This window comes from Prionailurus viverrinus, chromosome B1, assembly GCF_022837055.1.
Source record: "Prionailurus viverrinus isolate Anna chromosome B1, UM_Priviv_1.0, whole genome shotgun sequence".
NCBI lineage: Eukaryota > Metazoa > Chordata > Mammalia > Carnivora > Felidae > Prionailurus > Prionailurus viverrinus.
Genome location: NC_062564.1, coordinates 58,743,853 through 58,760,068, shown reverse-complemented (window position 1 = coordinate 58,760,068; position 16,216 = coordinate 58,743,853). Strand labels below are relative to the sequence as shown.

The following is a 16,216-nucleotide window of genomic DNA, read 5'->3' as shown; positions in this document are numbered from 1 at the left end:
ATTATGATTACCATTAACAAAGGCTGAAATCATAACAAGGACTTGGAATTCTCTAAAGTGACTAAATTAAAATTGCCCATATGGGTGAGGGTGCATAAATATCTTTTATAGGCAGAATAGCTGGCTGTCTCTATGGGTTTGATACCATTCGGTGCAGTTAATGTGTGGTGTCCCATGCAGATCTTACAAGAGCCCTAATGAAGTTGCTATCACTTGCCTATTGCAAATTTAAAAAAAAGAAAACTGAGGGAAGAGTAAGTTAAATCCCTTGCCTGAAACTCACTATTTGTTAGAGTCAAGCCAGGTTTGAACCAGGATGGACTTGCCTTAGAGTTTTAAGGTTCTGAAGCACTATTATTCTCTACCTCCTAGGAACTTTTTGATGAATTACACCAAAGAACATTTGTATAACAATGGTCTGTAGAGCACTGGAAAGGCGTCATGATAATTTGGTAAGTGTCCTAGGATCCAGCAATAACTCTCGAAGGCTAGCTAGGGGGGTACTTCACTGATTTTGAGCACATTCCTAGAACTGACAGCACATGAGGAAGACATCAGCCATGAGGAAGCCTATAGAGTTTGAGGAGAGGCATAGAGCCACTTTCAGTGTCTTTATTGGTAACGAGATACAATATGTTTTTTTAAAATTTTTTTTAACATTTATTTATTTTTGAGACAGAGAGAGAGAGAGAGAGAGAGAGAGAGAATGAGAGCATGAACAGGGGAGGGTCAGAGAAAGAGGGAGACACAGAATCTGAAACAGGCTCCTGGCTCTGCACAGAGCCCGATGCGGGGCTGGAAACCACAGACTGTAAGATCATGACCTGAGCTGAAGTCGGATGCTTAACCGACTGAGACACCCAGGCGCTCCAACAATATGTTTTAATAATCATGAGCACGGTAGGGGAACAAAACTTCACCAAAATAACTGTTTATATTTTTTTTCTTAGTTTAGAAAATGTTGGGGCGCCTGGGTGGCGCAGTCGGTTAAGCGTCCGACTTCAGCCAGGTCACGATCTCGCGGTCCGTGAGTTCGAGCCCCGCGTCAGGCTCTGGGCTGATGGCTCGGAGCCTGGAGCCTGTTTCCGATGCTGTGTCTCCCTCTCTCTCTGCCCCTCCCCCGTTCATGCTCTGTTTCTCTCTGTCCCAAAAATAAAAATAAAAAACGTTTAAAAAAAAAAAAAAAGAAAATGTATTTTATAACATGAAAGATTTAGTTGACTTTGCTAATTTAGCTGTAAATTTTCTCCTTTTTAATTTTATTTTTAATTTTTAAAAATTTACATCCAAATTAGCATATAGTGCAACAATGATTTCAGGAGTAGATTCCTTAGTGTCCCTTACCCATTTAGCCCATCCCCCCCTCCCACAGCCCCTCCCATAACCCTCAAAACGTTTGTTCTCCATATTTATGAGTCTCTTCTGTTTTGTCCCCCTTCCTGTTTTTATATTATTTTTGTTTCCCTCCCCTTAGGTTCATCTGTTTTGTCTCTTAAAGTCCTCATATGAGTGAAGTCATATGATTTTTGTCTTTCTCTAACTTCACTTAGCATAATACCCTCTAGTTCCATCCACATAGTTGCAAATGCAAGATTTCATTCTTTTTGATTGCCAATAATACTCCATTGTATATATATATATATATATATATATATATATATATATATATATACACACCACATCTTCTTTATCCATTCATCCATCGATGGACATTTGGGCTCTTTCCATACTTGGCTATTGATGATAGTGCTACTATAAACATGGGGGTTCATGTGTCCCTTCGAAACAGCACACCTGTATCCCGTGGATAAATGCCTAGTAGTGCAATTGCTGGGTCGTAGGGTAGTTCTATTTTTAGTTTTTTGAGGCACCTCCATACTGTTTTCCAGAGTGGCTGCACCAGCTTGCATTCCCATAGCTGTAAATTTTCAATATGATCACTATGTCATTTATGTTGTATCTCGACTAAGGAAGGTGTTTTTCTAGTTTTTAGTTTTGTAAAAAAAACATATTTCATTCATCATTTTAGATACTTTGGTATTTTTTCTCCTCTTTTCTGTTCTTTAACCTTTTTGAGATTGGTCTTAAAGAAAGGTAATTTATGTCTTAAAATTATCATTTGAATAATCAGTATCTCAGTTGTGAAGTAATAGCCAAGCTGGAGTTCTCCATTTACCTAGCCACCAGGTTTCCACAGGTGTAGTTGAGCCCTACAACTCCATCCCCACTACCCACACCATCCTGGAGCACTCTGATTGTGCCTTCACAGTAGACAATGAGGCCATCTATGACATCTGTTGTAGAAATATTGACCACTCAACCTATACTAACCTGAATAGGTTGATAGGTCAAATTGTGCCCTCTATCACTGCTTTCCTCAGATTTGATTGAGCCCTGAATGTTGATCTGACAGGATTTCAGATCAATCTGATACCCTATCCTCACATCCAGTTTCCTCTGGCCACATATGCCCTACTATCTCTGCTGAGAAAGCCTACCATGAACAATTTTCTGTAATAGAGATCATCAATGCATTCTTTGAGCCAGCCAACCGGATGGTGAAGTATGACCCTCACCATGGTAAATACTTGGTTTGCTGCCTGTTGTACTGTGGTGATGTGGTTCCTAAATATGTCAATGCTAGCATTGCCACCATCAAGACCAAGTGTACCCTCCAGTTTGTGGACTGGTGCCCCACTGGCTTCAGTGTTGGCATTAATTACCAGCCTCCCTCTGTGGTACCTGGTGGAGACCTTACCACAGTACAGTGAGCTGTGTGCATTGCTGAGCAACACCACAGCCATTTCTGAGGTCTGGGCTCTCATGGACCACAAGTTTGACCTGATATATGCCAAGCGTGCCTTCGTTCACTGGTATGTGGGTGAGGGCATGGAGGAAGGAGAGTTTTCTGAGGCCTGTGAGGACATGGCTGCCCTTGTGAAGGATTATGAGGACGTTGGTGTGGATTCTGTTGAAGGAGAGGGCAAGGAAGAAGGAGAGGAATACTAAAGTTAAAAAAAGGACAAAGGTGTTACTTTTACAGAGAAGCTTATTCTGTTTTAAACATTGAAAAGTTGTGATCTGACCAGTTAATTTGTATGTAGCAATGTATATTCTCACATACAATTACTGACCTGTACTTTAAGCACAGTGCTTTGTTATAGACCTAAGCTGTCCATTTCTCTGATGAGTTTGAATACAGTATTCCCTGTCATAAATGAGAAAAAAAAAAGAGAGAGATGCCCCTTTTGTAAGCTATCTTCTGGGTCTGACATCTAAAGCACTTTGCAAAAATAACAAATATCTTACCATTTATGGTCCCTGATAATGGTTTTCAATTAGTTAACAATATATTATGGCTAATATTTACTCCATGTTTTAAGTATGGTATAATATTTCTAACTGTAACAATACTAATAGAGTATTAGCTAATATTTTATTGATAGTTTATATTTCTGTTCAAGGAATCTTACCTTTTCTGATGTTTCCTTCTATGTGGAGGAAACTCCACTCATTATAAAACTTCTAGCTCTTTCCATCCTCTCATTAGTGTCTCCCCAGGGAAGAAGAATGATTTAATCTGTTTGGTGAGTTTAGAAGGAGAAATTGGGCACATGTAACTCAGCTTCTTCCTCTCCCCCTTCCTCAGGGGAGAAAGCTGACTGCTGGGAGCCAACATTCTCCTCAGCTTTTCCATGCCATCAGGACAGGCTTGAGGTGATGTAGTTTTGTCTGTGATTGGACTGGTGAGTGTCTCACTCTAGGATTTGGTATTAGGAAGTCTGTCTGCCTGCAGATGTAATCTTTGTCCATCAACCTAGGCTCTGTCAGTAAAACATGGAATATTTTGACAAAAGCTGACTCTTTGCCTTATTTCTCAATTGGTTCAGAACTCAGGGTGATAGAGAGGTCCCAGTTGTCGGGCCACCTCACAGCCCCAAACATCTCTGTGTCAGTGGGCCAAGTCTTAGGACATTAACAAGAAGTGCAGTTTGTGAGAACAAACTATATGTGAGGATTGAGGTTTCTAGCTTGGTGTGTGCCTTTAGCCTTGGTGACTCTGTAGGTGCTGAACATGTTTGATTTTCACCATGGTGAGTCGCTGAAACTTGACGCAGCTTTGTCCCCCGTCACTTATACAGGTGATCATGTTTCTGTAGAGGTAGGGGTGTAGGCGCCAGGGTTTACGCTGAGGCATGGGCCTTTGGCAAATGTGTGAAGATCTTCGAAGACAGACTGCTGAGGGTGCAGGTTTTATTTTAAGCAAGCAAGGCTGAGGCAAGCATTTGATTACAGTGAAGAGTCTTTCCCCTGGGCCTTTAGCTGTTCGGGAGCAGGATGATATTTACCATTTGAAAAATGCAATGCAGCTGACATTTGCATGAGCCAAAGAACAATAGTGAGGGTCTACCTTGGCGCTAATGTGCCAGATCTCAGTAGGCAGTGTGTATCAGCTGCCCTAATTTCTGTTCTTGTGTTGTTTTGACTAACTTCACAGCCAAGGAAGGGAATGACTGATCTTGAATTCATGTGGTTTTTTCACAGCAAAGGAAGCCAGCCATAAAAGACTATAGACTGGTTCTACTGGTATGATGTTCAAAAGCCAGGCATAACTGATTTATAATGACAGATATCAGAATACCTGGTTTCTTTAGGGGGCTATCAACTGAATGGGAGCTCAGAGGAGCCTTCTGGGTTGTTGGAAATGTTCAATACCTTGATCTAGATATTGGCTACTCAGTTATATATATAGATAGATAAAAATTGATTGAAGTGGGTACTTAAGGGGCACCTGTGTGGCTCCATCAGTTAAGCATCTGACTTTGGCTCAGGTCATAATCTCACGGTTCATGAGTTTGAGCCTTGTATTGGGCTCTGCACTGACAGTGCAGAGCCTGCCTGGGATTCTGTCTCTCTCCCTCTCTCTCTCTGTCCCTCCCCAACGTGCACTTGCACGCACACTTACTCTCTCTCTCTCTCTCTCTCAAAATAAATAAAACTTAAAAAAAGGTGTACTTAAAAGTTGTGTACTTTATTATTTTTCTATTTCAAAAGAAGGAATTTATCTGGATATAGATGCGCACGGAGGACTTCTCAGTGAAAACTTATCAGCATGTCCCCAGTCTAAACTATGTGCCTCTTTTGGTCCCTTAGGTTCCATAGACTATACAGCCTACTGGGGGAAAGATCTTATCAGATTCTATAATTTCTTACCATTTCCAAGTTTACTTTTAAATTTAAATTTATTTATATTTGATGCCTTCTTGGTTCCTTTTGGCTATTCTGGAGACTCAGCTGGTGTAAGTGGTGTAAGAGACTCATCAGGTGTAGGGTGCTGACCCTAACATATCCATGAGTGTTTCCCCATGAGTAGGTCATGTGTAGGGTGTAGGGTGCTGACCCTAATATGTTACTGAGTGTTTCCCACATGACTAGGTCAATCCAAGGTTGGTGTTTTAAGTGTCCCATCTTCTAGTAGGTTGAGTCCTCTGTCCCTAGGTCTGCACCAAACATAAAATATATATGCTATATTGCAAATTCCTGCATATATCAACACTCATCTAAACCAGAGTCTGGCAAACTTCTTTATAGCACCAGATAGTCAATATTTTATGCTTTGTGGGCCATATGGTCTTAACTTTTCATGAAAGCAGCCATAGACAACACATAAATAGATGAATGTGGCTGTGTTCCAATAAAACTGTATTTCCAAAATCAGGTGATGGGCTAGATTTGACCCATGGGCCAGATTAGGTGGACTAATGCCTGGTCTAAACCATGAAATCATCCTGAAAAATTGACAGGGAAGAAATTATTTCGTATTTTTTGTTTTGTTTTTGCAAATAAGGAGACTGAGGCTTGACAGACTGTATGAGCTTCCTGGTTTATTCATAGACTAGTGAGTGATTTCCAATGAGAGCTCAGATGAAGAATTATATTCGTGGCACTGACATGGGCTGTGTTTAAAGCCCTGTAGGGTGAGGGGCATGTCAGATAGTGCTTAACATTCAGTTATTAATATTCAATAACTATTTTATTATTTGAACAATTTTGTGTGAATTTGGGCCTTGAAATGGCTTCCTAATCAGGCTTCTTCATGAGGTTATAATCAGGCAATAGGCAGTGTGTTGATAAATAGCAAATGAGAAATCAAAACTAAGATTCTGGTCTTTTCCAAGCTAGCTGTGTAACTCTAAGCCACTTAACCACTCTGGATGAAGCTTCATGTAGGACTCATTCCTAGGTATCTAAATTTTAAAAGAGGTCACCCAAAGAAGGCAGCATTCTAACTTCAGTGGAGCCAAATGATACACAGATGAAGGAGGTGATTCAGGAAAGCATCTCAGATCAAACCATATCACTATCTTTACCTTGTTAATTAAGAGGTCCATGTGATGTAAAAGTCCCTGTCAATTACATCCCATCCTTCTGAAGCCAATAACAGGGCAGAGAGTTTTTTTCAGATCAAGAAATAAGATTAGAGGAGACTGGGTGGCTCAGTTGGTTGAATGTCAGGCTCTTGATTTTGGTTCAGGTCGTGATCTCATGGTTCATGGGATCAAGCCCTGAGCTGGGTTTTGCACTGACAATGTGGAGCCTGCCTGGGATTCTTTCTCTCTCTCTCTCCTTCTCTCTCTGCCCCTCATCCACTTGTGCTCACATACTCTCTCAAAATAAATAAATGAAATTCAAAATAAAAGAAGTAAGATTTGTCATTGTTAAATACTCTCCTCATCAAAGGATGTAAATATACATTTCCTTCTCCTTAGTGCTTCTGAGCTTGGCCCAAGAATTAATAGACACTCATTTGTTCCATAGTTATGTAAAGGAACTGACAGGAAATTGTTTGAACTGTTGCTTTATTTCCTTTGCTTAGATTTTATCCATTAAACCAGAATTCACAAAAAATGTATGCTATACCATGGTGACCCCAGGGGCTGCATGTGAACTGTTCATGGTTATTACTTTGTTCTTGGCATGCCTCTTAACTTTCAGAGGATGTTAAATGTAGCAAAGATACTTAGGAAAAAGGAAGGAGAAAATTATGTTTTTGTTGTCTAAATTATCTGTTTCCTTGCTGCAAAAAATATTTCAAGGGGAAAATATTTGCTCTTACATTATTCCTCATTATAAAAGAAATGCAATGCCATGTTTTTTCAAAGAAGCTCAGCCAGTCTGAACATCACAGTGTCACTGGGGACCTCCATGGGGAAGTGAGATATAAGGAAAGAGAATGACAAAGGGGTGATGAAAATTCACTTCTTCCTTCATGAGTTCTTTTAGGGCCTCGTAACTCACTTAGGGTCAGCCTGCAAGACATAAATACTCTTCATTTGCCTACTCTAAGGGCATCTTGATGGAAACATATTCACTATTTTTGTTCTCCTCCAAACTATTCCCTATCTGAGGAATCTTGCTCGTGTATTAATCTGATCATGTCCCTCAGTTACTTTAAAATCCTTCAAGTGTTCCTCATTGCCTAGAGGAAAAGGTATATACTCCTTAGCTTGGAACATAGTCCTTTCATGATCTGGCTCTCATCAATGTTTTAAATATTCTATTTCCACATGCATTTTGAACTGCAACCATTCAAAATGGACTCTAGCTCAACCTGCCAAACTATTTCCAGACTCAGTGCCTCTGCCCATGCTCTGACTTCTTAGAATACCATTTCTCTAAGTATCTCCCTAAATCCACAACCACTCTGGCTCAGATATCACTATTGGGAGAGCTTTTTGACTTTCATAGCCAGAGATAGGAATTTTCTCCCTATGTCTGCAAAAGGATAGATTTTCCTTGAGTGTCAAACCTCTCTCACGAGAGTTAGTGTCCTCTAGCAAGGTCTATTCACTTTTGTATACTTAGTGCCTTACATAGTGTAGAACTTTTTAAATTAAGTTTATTTATTTATTTTGAGAGAGAGAGGGAGAGAGAGAGAGAGCACAAGTCGGGTAGAGGCAGAGAGAGAAGGAAAGACAGAATTCCAAGCAGGCTCCGCACTGTCAGCACAGAGCTCAACTCAGGGCTCGAACTCATGAACCATGAGATCATGACCTGAGCTGAAATTAAGAGTCAGACGCTTAACCGACTGAGCCACCCAGGAACCCCCCTACATAATGTAGAATTTAATAAATGTGTGTTAGAAAGAATGAATGACTATTTTTTTTTGAGAAAATAATTTTAGATTTCTAACATCCTGCTTCATAGTGTTGATATTACAAATAGGGGTTTTATTTTTGTGTGTGATTTTTAGTTTCACTTTAAAAATTTATTTTATTTTATTATTTTTTATTAAAAAAATTTTTTAATGTTTTTACTTATTTTTGAAGGAGAGAGAGAGAGAGAGAAAGAGAGAGAATCAGTGGGGGAGGAACAGAGAGAGAGGGAGACACAGAATCCAAAGCAGGCACCAGGCTCCGAGCTGTCAGCACAGAGCCCTATGCGGGGCTCGAACCCACAAACCGCGAGATCATGACCTGAGCCAGAAGTCAGATGCTCAACTGACTGAGTCACCCAGGCACCCCTCAAATTTATTTTTAATTAAGGCAAAATTGACATGTGTGTATAATTTTTTAGATGTCTAACATAATGATTTGATATTTATATATATTGTGACATGATCACAATAAGTCTACTTAATATTTGTCACCTTACATAGTTACAAAAATTTTTTTCTTGTGATGACAACTTTTAAGATCTACTCTTTTAGCAACTTTCAAATATGCAGTGCAGTATTGTTAACTACAGTCACTATTCTGCCCATTACATCACATGACATTTATTTTACAACTGGAAGTTTTTACCTTTGACTCCCTTCACCCATTTTTGTCCCCCACCCCCACTTCTGGCAACCACCAATCTGTTCTCTGTATACACATAGCAGTTTTTAGAGTATAGAGACTAGTCTCATTCATCTTTGTGTTTCTTTTTTTTTTTTTTAATTTTTTTTAACGTTTATTTATTTTTGAGACAGAGACAGAGCATGAACAGGGGAGGGGAGGGGCAGAGAGAGAGGGAGTCACAGAATCTGAAACAGGCTCCAGGCTCTGAGCAGTCAGCACAGAGCCCGACCTGTGGCTCGAACTCACGGACCGCGAGATCATGACCGGAGCTAAAGTCGGACGCTTAACCGACCGAGCCACCCAGGCGCCCCCATCTTTGTGTTTCTTATACGAACCTAGTGTCTGGTGGTAACACTTAATAAATATTTGGTGGATGAATGGAAGAGAGAGTGGTTAAATGGATGATGTGGTAAAACGATCCAATGGATACCCAGGGCTCAATCTCCATTCATCACTGTATATGACAAAAGAAGTCCTGAAGCCTGTCTGCAATGCCAAAGTCTTAGAGCTCCTCTTTCTTTGGGTGAACGTCTAATGAGATGACAAAGGAGATCAGAGCTATTGCTTAAAAGTTGGCCTGGGGTTAACATAGTAAAACATGCACTTGTGAAGGTCTTAGTTCATTTATTTATTTAACAAATATTTATGGAACCATGAATTCTAATCTGAAGCTTATGAGGCCAGATGTATATCAGAATTCAGATTTTTTCAGATTTCAGAATAGTAATGTATCACGTAGCATGTAAAATGGGGTGTAGGGCAGCACCGTGTAATAAAGTCTATTAATATTTCTGCAGAAAAGTGTATTTACTTTCACAGTACATTGTAGGATAACTGAAAACTGTAAATAGGCTTATGCCAGCTCAGGTCAGGTTTTGACTTCAAATGAGCTTGGGTCAAATCCATTTTTGCTGCCAACTGTGTTATGAAACACTTTCCAATTTCAGAGCTTTTTGGGTTTTGGAATTGTGGATAAGGGATTGTAGAGCTGTAACAATGTTCCTTTGAAAAAAAATTTCCTTCAGAAGAAGAAATTTAGAGAAGTATCCAACAAATATATACTCCATCAGCGATTCCCTGTATGGTTTATTAAATAAAAGTCATCTCAAGAAATATTATTAACATCCAAAGAAACAATGAATTTAAGTGTATTTTTTATTAAAAGATAAACCTTGATATCTCATGTGTTATTCTTAAGCAGTAGGAAAGTAGATTAGTGGGATAGAGGGTTTCTAATTCCAGAACAGCTGTTTCTTGCAGTATTTACTATGGGAAAATAAAATCATTGAAGGGCAGGGCCAGGGGGCAGCAGTCAAGGAACAAAAGGAAATAGCTGCAATTAGAGGTTGTGCTGTTCCAGGGTCTGGTAATTAAATTTTCACTGCACCTGTGAATGCTCCAGAATTATAACATTTTCCTGTCATTTAACACTGGACACTCATTTATCTATGCAGGGTCCATTCCTTCACAGCCTAAATAAATAAATAAGCAAGTAAGTAAGTAAGTAAATAGAAGTAGATACAAGGAACAACTATATTGTGTAAATGACAGGGAACAATATTTTCTCAAAAAATTTAAGCCTCATTGTCCCTCTCCAGGTAGTGTCTAGAATCTTACCACTAGGTGAAGCCCTCATTAAAAGCTGTTAAGAAAGGGATGCCTGGGTGGCTCAGTTGGTTAAGAGTTCAACTTTGCCTCAGGTCATGATCTTACGGTTTGTGAGTTTGAGCCCCTAGTCAGGCTCTCTGCCATCAGTGCAGAGCCTGCTTGGGATCCTGTGTCCTCCCCGCCGCCGCCCCCCCCCCCCCCCCCCCCCGCTCTCTGCCCCTCCCCCTCTCACACTCTCCCTGTCTCACAAAAATAAACATTGAAAAAAATTTTTTTTAAGCTGTTAAGAAAAATACCCAATATTTCCTTCAATTGTTTTGGTTCCTAAAACTCTTTAAACTGTTCATCTCTAGTCTCCAATTCTCTTGGCTTTTGTGGGGAAATGAAGACTCTGTGGCTGAGCTCCTTTTTCAAGGAGCTTCTTCAGACCTTACCAAGGTGTCCTGTTTCACAGAGAGGAGCTTGACGCACATGTAAATCGTGCGTCCTCACATGGATTGGGATTTTGTGACAGTTGAATGGTGCAGAGATCATTGGATCTCCGCAGTCTCTCCCTCCTGTTTCTTCTTGTCCTTGTTTCCTCTGTCCCTGCTCACCCCACCCTGCCTGGCCTGCCCTGGCCTGCTCACTCCATCCTGTCAGCCTCATGCTCTTTCTTCATTTAGCCTCTGCTTTGATCAATGACGGTTCATTAACTGAAATCGTCAGGGTTGACCTGGAGAATATCTTGAGTCTTTTACCAAAACAATATTTTTCTCCTTGCACCATCTTCATGGAATTGTCAGTCAGTCTCTGTTCTGAGTTTTCGCATAAGACCAGACACAGCTGATTCTCATTGTTTATGTTGATAGGAGGTTAACCATGACAAAGGGAAGAGAAGGAACTTTTCCCACCATACTTACACTTAGAAGGGGCAACAGGGAAGATAGATGCAACCATTTTTGTCTAAATATTCAGACAAATAAGAATGCACAGCATACAATCTGCCCCTCCCCCATCCCGCCTTGGGCTTCTATCTCTTCATTTGCAATGATGATACTGAGACTACTTTTAGGAGGAAAGAAAGGATCATCTGTGTTCAGGGCATGTATAGAAAGGGAATTTTTTAGAATTTAAGCATTGTCTCCAGTAAGAGATGAAGGGCTTTGCCCTCGTATACAGATTTCAGGGGTCGAAATAGGTGGAAGACTGACTTTCACAGAGTTGGGTGATCTTGATAGAACTAAAGACATTCATCTATGTGTGAGGCTGGCCCTCACAGAGAGCATAGCTCTCTGGGCTCCCAGCAAGAGCCAGTAGTAGAAAGTGTCAGTTGCACTGGAAACAAGTTTGTACTCAAACTCTTTCATAGAAGGTGTCACTTATTATTGAGCATTTGTTAAAAATTTGAGCACCACTCCCAGGTACCAAGCTAAGCAGTTCACATGGATTCTTTAATCTCATTCTCACGATGCTTCTATGAGAGGGAGACTGTTAATATCTCCCATTGGGCAGACGGGGCCCCTGCAGCCTAGAAGAGTTCAATAGCTCCTACAAGGTCACATGGCTGCTCAGTAGGGACCAGGCAGGCTGTCCACAGAGCCCCACACTCATCCCTGTCATGTGTGTGGTGCAGGAAAGCTCTGAATCATAACCTTTTGCCTGATCCTGTGCCAGTTGGAAGACAGAAGAGGGCAGAAGATAGTGGCAGCTGAAAGAGAAGATGGCCTTGGTCTTTTGACACATTGAGCTGGAAAGGCAGTGTCTGTGTTCTTAGTCTGTGTAAACAACTGTCTGATAATAAAAATGCACAGATCAGTGAAAGCAAACATTTTAAATAACCCTGCAGAGTGGAAAGAGAAGCAAAGCGAATGGATGACTCTTTAGGCTTTGTCAATCACTGTAGGCTGAGTTACTTGTTTTCTAGACAATACAGAAAACTGGTGCCAGGGTGAGGCCTGAAGTCTGCCACATAAACTTTGACCTCGTTTTCTTTCCACATCTTAACAAGTTTGACAATGTAAATAGTTGAACAAGAAAAACAGGATCCAGGTCCAGGTGGAGGGTAGGAAGCAGCAAGTGAAGGAAGTGGAGCAGAGATGAGAGTGCGGCCCTCCCAGGAAGGAGGTCTGGGGGCTCTTAACCTTCCTTGCGGGTACAGACAATTATGCTTTTTCTGTTTTATTTAAAGTGCTATAATACTAGAGGTTCAGTTGTCTCTTTCAGTTAAGATTGCTGCTCCTAAGCCCTTTAAGAATGGAAATTCTGCCCCAGACATGGGTTGAGAAAATTCTGGAGAGAATGAGGTCTAGCAGAAGCTGAGTGGAATGGGTTCTATGAAGGCAGCTGGTCAACCTGAATTGGAGACTTTTCTGCGGCCAGAGGGGAGGAAGGGATGGAAGAGGACTGGGAAGGAAATCAAGTTATTGTCCTGATTCTGCTAGAGAAAGAACAGCACAAGAAAACCAGTTCCTTGGTTCCCATTCTTTCCAAGTTTTATGTATTTCACAAATGCAGTCTATTTAGGATTTTCTTGTACGATTTATAATTTAAGACTGAAATCTCTTTTGAGTGGGAGTCAGTGTGTAGCTGATAGTCACTAATATGTTGTGTGTGTCCTGTCAGGAAGTCAGCGTCACTCTGTTGCAGTAAAGCAATACTGAGAAACATTTTGGTGGCTTATGGCTGTGTTGAAAGTGGGTACACTTTGGCATTAACAGCCTGGGGCTTGAATCTTGGCTCTACAAGTTACTACTTTTTTGTGTCCAGTCACTTTCCAAATCTCTCAGAGGCTCATTTTCCTCATTTGTAATTGGATTGAATTGAATTGAATTTAGTTTAATTTAATATTTAAGTTAGTTTTTTATTTAAAAATTTTCCTGATTAAAGAAATTTTTTTTTAAGTTCATTTTTTTATTTTGAGAGAGAGATACACACATATACTTCTGGGAAGGGGCAGAGAGAGAGGAAGAGAGAATCCCAAGCAGGCTCCATGCTGTCAGCATGGGGGGTAATGTGGGGCTGATCCCACAAACCGTGAGATCATGACCTCAGCTGAAACCAAGAGCTGGACGCTTAACCAACTGATCCACCCAGGTGCCCCATAATTTTTTCCTCATTTTAAATGGACATAAAACCCACCTTGAGTGATTGGGATGGAGATGAAATGAGGTGAATAAAAGTGCCAAGGTGTTCAAGCACTAGTAGGTATTAGTATCGGTGAGCAGATCTCTGACAAAAACAATATTTAGATCCAAATTGTAAGCTCCAACTTAAAGCTAGCAAAAGGAAACAAAGCATGAATATTCTAAAAATCATTTATGTTTGATGTAGAATGCATTGTATATCTTTCCTCAAGCTGATTTACCTTGCTCATTACCTGCCACTCTGGCTAGTATGGGACTAGCTTCTTTCTCAGCCACTGCTGATAGCTTGTTTGGTAGGGATGGTGGCCTGGAAAGTATTTTGAATAGTTTGGGAATAAATGTGTTCAGGGAATTCAGCTACAGTGAGAGTGAGCCCCAAATTGATTATCTATAAAGAAGAAATCTTTTGGAAGTTTTTTTTTTTTTTCTTCTTTAGATGTTCATTGCTTACTCTTAGTCTTTTTCTCACTTGTCTTGTGCTCTGTAATCTTGTCAGGACTAAAACAAGTTTTCTTCCCCTGACTGCTCACAAATTGCAATACAGTTGTGTCTCTTTGATGTTATACAGCATGTTGTATCCTCTCCTATAGGCACCGGGAGATTCTGTTTTCTCAAATTTCACTTTATCTCTTCTATAATATCCAGGAGAAAAATGAAACCACAGCAAAGTGTTCTCATTGATCAAGAATCCTTTTAATGACTACCCTTTTGCTTCTTGGCAGTGTGATCTCTTGGCTCTGTGACCCTTAGGGTTTAGATCATTATTGTCCAAACCAAAGTAACACTCTGCAGTGCTTTAGAAATTGAAAGGTGCCTCATTTGTTTTGGTTCTACAAAATGCCCTTTCATATTAATAAGCAACAAACAAACACATAGAACCTGGAAGGTTGCCTTCAGCACCCATTGCTTGCTTCCTACCCTATAATCCTGGGGTTGTAAATTCTGTACAATACACTTGAGACACCCTATAAACTGCAGTGATTACGATAGAACACCTCTCCTCTATCACTGGATTGGTAAACAGCTACACCCCAAATAAATTAGTTTTAAGTCTGTGTAGCCCTTCAAGCTCAAGTTGAATAAGTAATTCACACAAAAATGACAAGCAGTGGCTGTTACATCATCTTAGAATGCAAATAAGTGGCTTGTGTGAATGTGAATGGGAACAATTACTGCCACCTTATGTGGTAACATACTTTAAGCTGAAGGGAGCCAGGGAACTTGTGCTGCCACCTCCCTGTGACCAGATACTGATAACCTTTTTCAAGCATCATCCTCAAGAGAGCCTTGTGGAGAAAAATGTAAGGCCTTTCATCGATCGAGTCTTTGAATTCTCTCTGTGATGAGGCCACTACCTTCTATTTTATAGTAGTTATTTATAAAGAAAAGTCTTGTTTTTAAAGTAGATCTAGAAAATGAGCATCCTGTTTAAAACTCAGATGCCCTATTTGTAAACTATCTTGTCTACACCAGAGTGTGGAGAGAATGGCTTTCCCCCCTTAGGCCTGCCAGGCAAAGCCTTGTTAATGGCTCATAGTTGGGCCTGGATCACACATAGATAGGATTTTGACCTGGAGTCAGACTCATCAGTTACTACGTGGTTTACAAAGAAGAAGGCATCTGCTGTAATGGATATGTCTTTAGCCCTTTACAGGAAAAATTAAATGCCTTAGTTCTTACAGAAGGTATATTATTTCTATTACATGTCATTTCATTCTCCTATGAAGTAGGTATCATCTCTGTTTTCACAGATGAAGAAATGGAGGCCAAAAGTCAATAACCTGTCCAGTTTCACACAGCTGATCAGTGGAAAGACTGGGGTTTGAATTCTGATCTGTTTGACAGGTAAGCCCAGGTTCTTTCTTCTGGGAAAGGTTGTTTGTGTGAAGTTCGGGGCGAATAGGAAATTAATAAATTATTGTCTCCATCATCAAAAAAAACTTACACTCTCGTTGGTGAAATAAGACGTACAAACAAGTTACAGAGAGAAGAGTTTAAATAAGTTTAATTGCATGCAAAAATGTCAGTCAACTGCTTTAAACTATGTACTTCACTTGGCAGGCCATCCTGTCCTGCCATGCAATATAGTTTGTCCTGTAGAGCAGAGAACTGGCAAACTACGGCCTGGGGCCAGATCTAGCCATGCTCATTTGTTTATGTACCATCCATGGCTGCTTTCTTGTTACACTGGAGGGGTGAGTCACTGCACCCCAGATCGTATGGCTCATAAAGTGGAAAATATTTACTATCTGGCCCTTTACAGAAAACATTTACCAATCTCTGGTGTAAAGTACAAAAATGCACAAATAGCAGTAATGAACACATAACAAATGAATATAGCAGAATAAGCCATCTGCTAGAATGAATGTCTTCAGTTTACACCTTTACAGGAAGAATTAAATGCCTTAGTTTTTACAAAAGATATATTATTTACATTACATGTTATTAAAATTATAAATAAATAGATATTTTAAGACTGGCAAAAATATATGGGTTCTGGATTGGTTTACCGATCGATTGATTCATTCATTTATAGCTATGTCAAGTAGTAAGTTTTGTTGAAAAACTAAAACCGAAAATGAACAGGAGAAATGATAGCATGCCTCACTCAAAACATGTGTAATTTTGATGAAACTAGTA

At 40.1% G+C, this 16,216-nt stretch overlaps 1 long non-coding RNA gene across 2 annotated transcripts in view; it reads left to right on the top strand.

Annotated features, from left to right (window-relative positions):
- The first annotated feature begins 372 nt into the window (after positions 1–372).
- Positions 373–16,216, top strand: part of LOC125163389 (uncharacterized) — a 149,053-nt gene continuing 133,209 nt past the window's right edge. Inside the window, exons 1-2 of one of the 2 annotated variants that reach the window (XR_007151439.1) lie at positions 373–452; positions 15,328–15,421. This is a non-coding gene — a long non-coding RNA (uncharacterized LOC125163389). Of the gene's footprint in view, positions 453–12,489; positions 12,586–15,327; positions 15,422–16,216 lie in introns of those variants that run through there. The other variant, XR_007151440.1, reaches the window with a different exon arrangement.